The sequence below is a fragment of the Euprymna scolopes genome, chromosome 46 (assembly GCF_053919585.1).
Source record: "Euprymna scolopes isolate OS-2025 chromosome 46, ASM5391958v1, whole genome shotgun sequence".
In the NCBI taxonomy this organism is placed as follows: Eukaryota; Metazoa; Mollusca; class Cephalopoda; order Sepiida; family Sepiolidae; genus Euprymna; species Euprymna scolopes.
In genome coordinates this window covers 203,521,492-203,528,521 of record NC_136527.1, presented here as the reverse complement: position 1 = coordinate 203,528,521, position 7,030 = coordinate 203,521,492, and positions in this window count along the sequence as shown.

The window sequence follows — 7,030 nt, the reverse complement described above, 5'->3', positions numbered from 1 at the left end:
GAGTTCTCATATGTCTCACTAATTTTGATTTGTGAAGACAAGAATATCCACAAACTTTGCAAGAATGTGGCTTTTCCCTAGTGTGAAGTAGTAAATCCAATTTTTGAGAACAATAATATCCACACACTTCACAAGTATGTGGCTTTTTTTCAGTGTGAGTTCTCATATGTGTCACTAATGATGATTTGTGAGAACAAGAATATCCACAATTCTGCCCAGTGTGCGTGCTCATGTGTGACACTAATGATGATTTACGAGAACAAGAATATCCACATACTTCACAAGAATGTGGCTTTTCTCCAGTGTGAGTTCTTACATGTCTCACTAACATTGATTTTTCAGAAAAAGAATGTCCGCACACTCTACAAAAATGTGTCTTTTCCCCAGTATGAGTTCTCATATGTCTCAATAATGCGAATTTTGTAGAACAAGAATATCTACACACTTCACAAGAATATGGCTTTTCCCCAGTGTGAGTTCTCATATGTGTCACTAACTGTGATTTTTGTGAACAAGAATATCCGCACACTTCACAAGAATGTGGCTTTTCCCCAGTGTGAGTTCTCATATATATCACTAACATTGATTTTTGTGAACAAGAATATCCACACACTTCACAAGAATGTGGCTTTTCCCCGGTGTGAATTCTCATATGTGTCACTAAATTAAACTTTAGAGAACAAGAATATCTACACACTTCACAAGAATATGGCTTTTCTCCAGTGTGAGTTCTCATATGTCTCACTAACTGTGATTTTTGTGAACAAGAATATCTGCACACTTCACAAGAATGTGGCTTTTCCCCAGTGTGAGTTCTCATATGTGTCACTAATGCTGATTTTTGTGAACAAGAATATCCGCACACTTCACAAGAATGTGGCTTTTCCCCGGTGTGAATTCTCATATGTGTCACTAAATTTAACTTTAGAGAACATGAATATCCACACACTTCACAAGATTTTTAAGTGTTTCTCCTTTTACTGTTGAATGTTTGAAGGGTTGTTATACCTAATATTCTTTTACAGAATAATGAAAAAAAATGTAAAAATTGAAACGAAGTTATAAATTGATATAATGTTACATATAAAATAACATACGTTGTTGACGATAAAGTAAACTAATGTGCAGGTTGACAAAGTTTAGTTCTCATTTTCAGCTGCCAATATCCATTTTGCATGTGATTTATGATGTTCAGACCAGATGGTATGACGTCATAAAATTGTAATGGTGTAAGAGTTGTTTAGACAATAGACCAATAGTATTTTTGATAATTTGTATTATGTGTAAGGTGTGTGTAACCACTTACCTGCCAAATCTATTCACCCTTAAAATGTTTATGTGTTGTATCAATATTGTCTTCACATAATAATCAAACAATATATATATATATATTGTGCGGTTGTACTTCATTGTTTGGTGAGCATTGGATTAGGTAGGCTTAATTAACATTTCTGAGCTGGCATTATCCATTTTGTGTGTGGTTTATAAAGTGCAGACTGAAGTTATTTAATTAGAACTAGAGCACAAATTGTTTACAGGAGAGACTTTATAGAATTGTATGATCTCCACAGAATATGTTCTTACAAAGTGCTGAAACTTTTTGGATTTAAATTTGTGACCCCAGTTTTTAATAGTTTGTAACATTTGCTATTTTTTAAAAGTTGTTTTTACACAATAATTAATATATTTTTTCAAGTTTAAGAAAAGTTTTAGGTTATTATATTTTTTAAAAGTTGTTTTTACGCAATAATTAATTTATTTTTGCAAGTTTAAGAAAAGTTTTAAATTATTATATTTTTTAAAAGTCGTTTTTTACACAATAATTAATATATATTTTCAGGGAGAGAATTTATAGAATTTTATGATCTCCACAGAATATGTTCTTACAAAGTGCTGAAACATGTTGGATTTAAATTTGTGACACCAGTTTTTAAGAGTTGCTTTTTTAAGGTGTTTCTTACACAATAATTAATATATTTTTTCAAGTTTAAGAAAAGTTTTAAATTATTATATTTTTGGGGGTCAGTGAATATTTTACGTTTGAACTTTTTTATACCTATGTTTGACTTATATTTTTTTTTTTACAAAAGAGGCACTATTATTAAGGCCTAGATGCCACTCGAGGATAAGGGTTAATAAGCATAAAGTGGTCAATGGAACACTGTTGTATTAATTGTCGTCGTAATTGTTGGTGAATTGGATTACTTAAGGTAAACACATCATTAAGAACATGTTTACGTTGAACTTGAAAACGACCATATTGTAGTCAGCTGGAAAACAGGCAAATGAAAGACAGTTCCACAGGTGTGCATTCTAAAAAAGAAACTTTGTTCATGGAATCTATGTTTATGTTTAGGCACAGATAAAGAGTGGGGGAAATTATTGATAATGTTTTCAGCTAGACGAGTGTTTCTCGTGAAAGTTTGAAGACTACTTTTAACTCTGTAAAGGCATGGCACATGAGTTGGAATAGATACATCGAGATCATTGCTGCGAAGAAGTTACTTACACTTGAAATTATTCTATACCTCTACAAAGCTACCATTTGCCTATATATGGAGTATTGATGTGATATTTGGGCTGGTGCATCTGCTACTAGTCTCTTGCTCCTGGGCAGGGTGCAAAACAGAGTCGCCAACCTAATAGATCTTGAACTGTCATCTAAGCTTCAGCCGCTGTCCCATCGACAAAATATTGCATCCCTCCACTTGTTTTACAAGTATTTTAATGGTGGATGTTCTGATGAACTACAAGCTATTGTACCCCCTTAATGAAAATACCCCCGACAAACCTGACATGCAGCAAAGTCACACCCCTACACAGTAGAGATCCTTATATGTATGAAAGCATTCTACTCTAATAGTTTCTTCCCCAGAATAGCTAGACTTTAAAATTCTCTTCTGCTTCCCCAACTGTACTGACATGCAGAACTTCAAGTGCAATGTAAACAGACATTTTGCTGCTAAATTCCCTGTAACTTAGGTACCTGATAGTAGTTCCTTACATCAATAATAAAAAAAACTGCTAAAACCAAACAAGAAAACCATGTAAAAAGGTAAATTTATTGGACTTAAGGAGTCAGAGTCGAATAAAAAATATCGACTCCGATTCTGAGTCCTAATACTCTAAGAATTTCGATTCCGACTCCAGCTAAAGCCTCCAACATCTTCTGACTCCGTGCCTTGTTTGGTGTAAAAAAAATGGTAAAACCAAACAAGAAAACCATGTAAAAATGTAAATTTATAATAATAGATAATTGTGGACAGAAAACTAAAATGTAAAAAAAAAAACCAATGAAATACTGTAAAGCTATCCTGGTTTCGATTGTAAATATTTACCAATTATTTCGTTCTATCTTAAATTTCTTTTAATTGGTGATTGCTAATAAATGACTGCTAATTTCATGTAAGCTTTATTAAAGAAAATTATCCTTATTCTAAAACCTAAAATATTGAATAAAATATCAAAATCCAAACAACTCTCAAGCGAAATATTAGTGGACAGAAAAGTATTTGTAAAAATATTTAAAAAAAAAACAGTTTGTGCTCAGTTGTCTGACAATTCGACTTTGGATCAACTTATTTTGTTTATGGTAAAAATTATTAATTTTCTCAGAAATCACGAAAGTAAATAAACACATTTTTTGATAAAAAGTTAAATATCAGATTAAAAAATCTATTATTAGGAAGATTAGGAAGGGTGGGTGCTCATTTTAAGTTTAATTTATAAAACAAAGTCTAAAATATTTAAATTTTGTGTTTTTCATTCTATTTTTCGCAATATTTTAAATGGTTTTTCAGCAGTAAAACTTGGATTCGATTGTAAACATTTACCAATTATTTTTTATTTATTAAGTTTCTCTTAAGTGCTCATATTATGGAAACGTAATAAAATAATCCTTATTCCATTATTCCAAAACCTTAAACATTGTACATAGGTACGAGCAAAAATGTGCGGAAAAAATGAAGGACCTAGTTTTGAAAGCCGATTTATCATAATGTGTTTGTATGTTTCCGACTACTTTTGGATTGTATTTGAAAGATTAAGGACTAGACTTAATTTCCAAAAGGAAAAAATATTTGTACACGTGAAAAAAAAAAGTTATGAAAATGTTTTCACGATGAGCTACCCAATTCAGCTAAATTTTGAAGTTAAATAAATTCATTGTAAAAAGTTCTTTAAAAGATAAATATTAGTTTTCTGGGTCTATTTCAAAGATAATTAGTAAAGTCCTAAAATATTGAATTAAATAAAAAAAACACCTTATTTGTACAAAACATAAATTAATTAGCCCAAAACTGAGTGATTCTGGCGTTCAATAAACGCAACAAACTAAAATTTTGTAAACACGAACATTCCAAACGCCCAACATTTCAGGCAGCCGAAAATGACGTCAGATAAAGTTTTTCCCCCTAGTCGCACATCCGTACAAGCTTTTTCTGAACGTTTGCATTAATTTTTGCATTAATTTAATTATTTTTCTATGTTCTTATTTTTAAATTAAATTTGTTTCTTAATTATTGTTCAATATTATATAAAAAAAATATGTTACATCGAAAGTGTAACATTCTTGCGAGCAAGGAAATTATTAAAATATTGCATATAAATTCATGCGAAACCTGTAATTTAAAAAAAAGTAGAAATATTTTTTGCAATTATATTTTTTTTGTGAAAATATTAAATAAACAATGTTTAATTCAATAGTAATATCGGTAGTTCGAGAAATTCATTTTTCTTCGAGTTATATATAATTCATTAATACGGATTTAGGGGCTTTTTTCTATAAAAATTATTTTATTTGATTTTTATTGTTACAAATTACGATGCTTTATTTATATACAAAAGCAAAAATAAATTCTTGCGTTTTGATTTACTACTGAAAATCATAACTTTAGTAGAGGTATTTTTTGTTTTAAAAAATAATACATTTCCACTAAAATTTAAATAAAAATAATTAGTTCATTATATTCCGCGATCATTATTGGTTAAATACTAAATAATTCATTACAATTGGTTAATTTCCTTATTTTTGGTGAATTTTTAAGTAAAGGGAGATGTTGATGCATTTTGAGTATTGGCATTCATTTTGCCCGCACCTATAAAGCATTGAATAAAATATCAAAATTCAAACGGAATTCTCTAGCGACATAATAGGTAAATTAGGGCGGAAAACTCTCTCTAAACACACACACACACATAAGCACACACACACACACACACATATATATATATATATATATATATATATATATATATATATATATATATATATATATATTGAGAGAGTTATTGCGTAGGGAAATGTACACAGATAGGTGTGTCAGAAATTTCGTGAAAAATATTGAATAATTCCACCCGTCTTTCCAAGCTAATAACTCCTCGAAAAATGTAATTCAAACCCTAATTTTTTTTTCAATGAAAGGAGCAAGGAACAAGGTTTCATTAAAAAAATTAAAAAAAAAACAAAGAACGTGTTCGTTTTTTAAATAAAAAGGTTTTAAACTTCGGACTTTAAATTTCTAAAAAAACATTGCGTTTTTGCTTTAAATTTGATTATATTATTTATTGATCTTCTTATCTTCAATTTGTGATTTGGTAAGTAAATCAATTATTTACTTTTTAATAGACATCTCAAAATGGGAGGCGTGAAATCATTCGACCCCCTGTCTTTCCAAGCTTATAACTAATCGAAAAATGTAATTAAAGCCCTAATTATATTTTCAATTAAAGGAGCAAGGACCAAGGTTACATCTTTAAAAAAATAACAAAAGAAAAAACAAACACCGTGGTTAAAAAAAGAGGTAAATGTCTAAAAAACAATATTTTTTTGTTTTAAATTTGAATATATTATTTATTGACCATTTATCTTCAATTTGTGATATATAAAACATTGGTGAGTAAATTAATTATTTACTGTTTAATAAACTTTTTATTGAAAATGGGGTAGCGTGAATAAAAACAGCGTTTGTCTAAAATATTATATTCGGTTTATTAGCCCTGAAAATATCGTAAAAATGGAATCAATAGCAAAATTTTGATAGATTTTTAAAGTTCAAAAATTGAAAAATACTGAGCTCGTAAAATTCAATTAATTTCATTACTGTTTTTCAAAAAATAAAAAAAAATTCTATTACTTTTAAAACAACTTTATTTGTTTATTTTGGAAGTATAATCCATAAAGAAAATAAACAATTAACTTTTAAAAGAGAAATTACGAGTGTTTTTATATTTTATTCACAGTTTCGTGTTAGGGGTGTCAAAAATTCCTACAAAAATTCTGATACACCTAGTACACAAATACGTTCACTTTTATATAGATAGATAGATAGATAGATAGATAGATAGATAGATAGATAGATGTATATTATAAACCGAAAAAAACAGTTTTCCGTTCAATTGTTTAACAATTCAACCAACTTCGAATCAAATTAATTTGTTTATGGTAAACATTAGGATTTTTGCAGAAATCACGTAAATTTTACTTAAATAAACACATTTTTATTCATGAAATCAATATTTTTATTGGATTGCAATAAAATTAAACCTTTTTATGTTTAATATTATTTTAAGAATGAATATTTTTGAGGGAGATTGCAAAAAAATGTTTCAGATTATTTTAAAAGTTATTGAATTTTTAAGCGTAAAACAATAACTTACCTTTCATATTGCATTGCAATAAAAAAATAAACTTCTTTTAATATTTAAGATTATTTTAAAGTTGTTGAATAATATTGTTGTAAAGTGAAAAAAATAAACTTACCTTTCATTCCAGGAATTTAATACGAAAAAAAAATCGTTTTTCTTTTGTGTCCAACGCAGAAAATTTGTTTGTTTGTTAGGATTTCTTAATATAATCTTTAGTAAATTGATACAAATTTTGTTTTGTGTGTCCAATTCATTAAGCAATTAAATATATGAAAATATAAAAGAATCAAAATTAAAAGAGAAAAAACATGATTTAAACGTGAAATTATTATAAGAAGAAAAAATCAACTGCTTCAGAACAAAGAACTTATGTTCATCGTAAAAC